The sequence below is a fragment of the Bos indicus genome, chromosome 20 (genome assembly GCF_029378745.1).
Source record: "Bos indicus isolate NIAB-ARS_2022 breed Sahiwal x Tharparkar chromosome 20, NIAB-ARS_B.indTharparkar_mat_pri_1.0, whole genome shotgun sequence".
Taxonomy (NCBI): Eukaryota; Metazoa; Chordata; class Mammalia; order Artiodactyla; family Bovidae; genus Bos; species Bos indicus.
The window spans coordinates 66,651,002-66,655,908 of NC_091779.1; the positions used below are offsets into that span (position 1 = coordinate 66,651,002).

The 4,907-nt window shown below is 49.4% G+C and overlaps 1 long non-coding RNA gene across 1 annotated transcript; it reads right to left on the minus strand.

Moving 5' to 3' along the window:
• Positions 1-217: 217 nt before the first annotated feature.
• On the minus strand, positions 218-4,259 carry LOC139178069 (uncharacterized). The gene is made up of 3 exons (XR_011562499.1): positions 4,079-4,259; positions 3,048-3,174; positions 218-424 (listed from the first exon to the last, which is right to left on the minus strand). It is a non-coding gene; the product is annotated as an uncharacterized lncRNA (long non-coding RNA).
• Between the last annotated feature and the right edge of the window lie 648 nt (positions 4,260-4,907).

The window sequence follows — 4,907 nt, forward strand, 5'->3', positions numbered from 1 at the left end:
ATTGGATTTTAGCAGTAGGGTTAATGCCAAAGGACTCTAGAAATTTATAAATGAGAACTTCATGGGTAAAATTATTTAATTGGGGGAGCTTTGTAATTCCCAAATTGGCAGCACAGTAGATAAAGTTACAGTGAAATTTCACTCAGCGTGAAATCAACCATGGCATTGAATTTTCAGCAAATGCAGCTTGAAGATTCAAGCCTGCATAAGCTCAAGGCAAATGCTCTTCAGCCTATGTGATAAAGGAAGAAGGTTAGACAGAAAGAGCCAGTGATGTCCTACCTCCTGTCTCCATGTTCTACTCTCTTACTTCACTGGCTTCATCTCTCCTGTTTCAATTCAGAGTCTTGGGCTGGCAGCTGCTTTTAAAGGGAACAGTATGGGATGCGGGGGCGGGTGGAGGGGGCGCGGTTCTTCTGGAAACCTGGACCAGAAAGCGAAGGGATTAGCCAGAATGCTCTTGTGGAATCTCTAAAGTCAGAAGAGGGTGTGTCTGGGATGGAGCCAAGGTCTGCACTGGGGACTGGGCTGCCTGCTGCCCTGGAGGAGGGATGTGAGAGCAGAATCAAGGCCAGGAGGAATGGCCAGTGGTCAAGGGTGTGTTGAGAGGCACTGGAGACCAGTGTAGACATGATGAGTGGGTAGTGGGATGTCTGTGTGTCTGCTTCCCAGAGTGTTTGTGGCTGGTACTTCTCCACTTCCCCTTGAAGCACTGATGCTGCTCAGGTGCAGTGAATTGGACTTTTTACTGAATATCTCCTTTTGCCAGATTCAGCATCAGATGTGACTCCTGCTTGAGGAACAGCCACTCTTGCTTGGACACAAAGGAACCAGACTGCACAGTTGGAGGAGAGCAGGAGCAGAGACACATGCAGCCTCTTTGGGCCCCCAGAGGACTCAATCTGTGGTCTCAAAAGTGGAGAGTAGCAAACGTTCTGGTGGAGAAGAGGCGAGGCTGCGTCAAGCACACACAGAGGGCAGCAGGGAAACATGCTACACTTGCTCAGAGAATGGCAAGGGCTGGCTGAGGCTGGGGTGGTGGGAGGGGCTTCCTCAAGAAAGGAGACTGCACAGAGGGGATGGGACACCCGAGCTGGGAGGTGACAGTCCTTCCCAGGTGCTCTCTGGTTTCTAACTGAGCGTTCATAGCTCCATCACACTTCAGGTTTCATTTTCGGGCTCACTCACCTCCGGATGCTTCCTGCTCAACATGGTAGCTAACTCACAGTGGTCTCCTGCCCCCTGTCCTGTGTAGACTGGTCTCCACACCAGTCTACTCGGTCAGATCAGTGCCCCCACAGCCTCCAGACTGACTGGACTCTGGGCTGTGGCCTTGGACCCTTGCATGGTCATCTGCATCCTTTCCCCTGGATGGGAGGCTGGTACCCTAGCTGGTACTTCCATGCCTGCTGCAAGCCCCACCCTGGCCTTTTCATTTCACACCCTTCTGACCTTCTTATTCCTGGAACAAGTCTTTCTAGTTGGAAAGGTCCCTGCCCTCCCTGACCTCTGCAGGGCTCTTCCGTGCCATTCAGGGTTCTGAGCGGTGCTCCATCCTCTCTCCACAAACCTGCGTCCACCTCCATCCTGCACTGCACCCCATCACCAGCATGCGACCTCGATCCTGCACGGCATCCCATCACCAGTGTGTGACCTCAATGGTTCCTGCTGGTGCTATTCGGCTCATAATCGTGTTGATTCATTTACTGCCTGTTGGCCTCCCTGGGCCCCCCTTCCCTGGCTCAGTAGGGGCAGGAGACCCACTTGCCTTGGTCCACCTCTCCACCCACCTGCGGCCATGCGCTGGTGGCAATCTGAGCTGGGCAGGCCACTTGCTGACTGTTGAATAAAGAACCGAGGCACAGGGAGAGGGTGGCAGTGGAACCAGAGGGGCAGGGTTTCCCTGTGCCTGGGCAGAGCAAGGCGACCCACATGTGAATAAGCCCAAATCAGCGCCCAGCAGAGGCCAGCCCGGTCCCTGCACATCCCTGTCCTCCCATCACACCCCATCCTTTTATACTTGATGCAGACACTCCCACGGCCCTCCGGGGATCTGGCCGTACCCTCTAAGTATGAGTCAAGTCTTCATGGCCTTCAGGGGTTCTACGTACAGTACTTTTCCAACAGTAACATCTCCCACTGCAGGCAGGGAGGCTATCATGAGAAAGGGTCTGAGCCCCTGATGGGACAGTCAAGAATTGGGGGAAAGGAGGCCTGGAGCTTCAGGGACTTCCTGCCCCCTCCTGTGATCCTGAGCCTGGAAGAGGTAGTGGTGGCCTGGAGAATGAGAGGAGCCTTGACTCGGGACACTGAGCATTTTACAGAGGCAGGCGGCCTGAGCTGGTGTGTGTTCACAGGGGTGATGCTCCCAGCGGTACAGAAATCTCTCCAGCCCCTGACCCCCACATGACAACCCACCCCTCTCTCCTGGACTTCACACCAGTTTGGGGCAGGTTCCTCCATGGCCAGCACTGAGTGGACCACACCCACCTCTCCCCCAAGGCATTCTTAGTGGAATCACGTGTACAACTGTTTCCTGATTCACACTTAGGGTGGACAAATATCTAAAAGTGATGGAACGCTCCAACACTGAGTGATACCTGGTGATGAAACGCAGACTCTATCGTCCTACAAGTGAAGAGGCATCTCTCCACACCAAGGTCAGAACCACACCTGCACTCCCAGGAGTCAGAAGACGAGCAGGAGGGAATGTCTGGAGGTGATGGGCACAGCAGCAGCCGTGGGGATGGGGGCCACTTCCAGGTGCCAAGACCACCCCCAAGACCTGGGTGGATGAGACATGAGGCTGCTCTTTCCCTGAAGTACATTCATTGAAATGTGCCATGTTTAGAATTATCGATCTGATTCCATTGTCAAGGTCTCACTGACAATGTGGGGAACGGACAGGTTCATCTCTGTTAAAGTAATCTGCTTCCTGGTACTTTTAAGCACATCTCTTAGCGCCCTCCTCAGCACCCTGAGAAGTGGGGTGAGTCTCCTCTTTATAGTTGACAGCATGGCAGGGCCAGTGTGACCGAGATACTCACCATGATGATGACAGGCTGAACCAGGATTTGAACACAGGCCTAAGGAGACTGAATCCTGGGTGATGGTTTCCGCCCTTCACACGGAGTATCTCACTAATGCACGGAGCCTTCTAGGTGTAACCTGTTCCTGGTGATAAAATTATAAACATGCATTATTGAGAACTTGGAGAACAGACGAGGGTACATAAAAGAAGACAAACAGCAACTATTTTCCCACTGTAAAAACTCATTATTATGTCTTGATATGCTTTATTTTCCCTAAACTTCTCATTTTGTCTTTCCAAAGCGTATGCCAGATCATTTTATATGAATTTCTAAAAATTTATTTTCCTGCCTAACAACTCAGTATGGGCCCTCTATTATTGCTGAGCACTGGTTGCTCAGTGCTGGCTGAGAGTCCCAGGGTTGTGTGACATGCATCCAGAGGATAAATTGTGATGCTTCAAATCTAGGTTTATGCATTCAAACCCTTTCTAATTTCTCCCCCTTTTGAAGCAAACTCATTTCGATCAACTTTGTACATAAATGTTTGACTGTGGTTTTGATAATTTTCTTGGGACAGCATCCTTTTTACGTGTTTCCAAAGGGGGACAGCTCTGTCCCCTGGTTATGGTCTTAGAGCCTCTAGATGCCATTTGTTTTGCAAAACAAGACATCAGGAAACACCATGAGTGAAGTTGCAGGAAGAAACATCCTTTAAAAGAAGGCTTGGTTGAGGAAAGCATCCGCGTCTCTTGATCATTGCTCCTCCATCAAACCTGGGTGACCTGGAGCCTCCCTTCCTGTCTGGAAGCTTACAGAAGGCCACTTGGCTCAACAGGAGAACTAGCTGTCCTTGTCCTGGGGGCTCCACAGGGTCACCGTTTCTAACCAGGTCAATTCTGCTGTTAGAGTGGCACCGAAGCCTTCTAGTCCCCCTCCAGCAATTGTATGGAGTGTTCTGGGGTGAGGTCCCATCTACTCCATGGTAAGCACGCAGCTCTCTGCAGGTAACCGGAGCTCAGAAGCTCACGTGCTCTCCAACACGTCACCTGTTTCCCATGGTGCCAAGTTGTGCTCATGGTGTGAGGTGGCAGTTCCTCTGAGTGCCAGGGTGAGGTGGGGGAACCTTTGTGGAGCCTTCTCAAATTATTAAGTACCAGGTAACCACAGAATGTTGGGTGAGTGCTCCCCATTGTTACCTGCTCCTCAATAATCGCCTTTAGCTCTGTAACTTCCTGGGATTGGTAGGACACCTGGCAACTATGGAACACACGGAATTCATGGGGATTAAGGGGATTAATTGTGGGGATGGTGCCAGTGACAGGGCTCCTGAGAAAAGGGCTGGCTCAAAGGACCTCCACTCAGTGATGATTCTTTAGTTCACATCTTTGAATAGCTTCTTAGTAAGATAGCACATTAAAAATGTTATATACACTGTTGCATTTGTATTTCACAAATTAGTGATATTCACAAAAAGTGATATTACACATATCTTGTGGTATCTCTTCTATGTGGCATCAAAAAATGGTACAAATGAACTTATTTACCAAACAGAAATAGAGTCACAGACGTAGAAAACACACTTATGGCTGCCAAAAGGAAAAATAGGGGAGGGATAAACTGGGAAATTGGAATCAACAAATACACACTTGTGAAATAGATGACTATTGATAATAAGAACCTGCTGTAGAGCACAGGGAACTCTACTCAATACTCTGTAATGACCTATACGGCAAAAGAATCTAAAAAAGAGCGGATGTATGTATATATATAACTGATTCACTCTGCTGTACAGCAGAAAGTAACACAGCATTGTAAACCAACCATACTCCAGTAAAAATTAATAAAAAGTAAAAGAAGTAATAATGAGAATTTTGA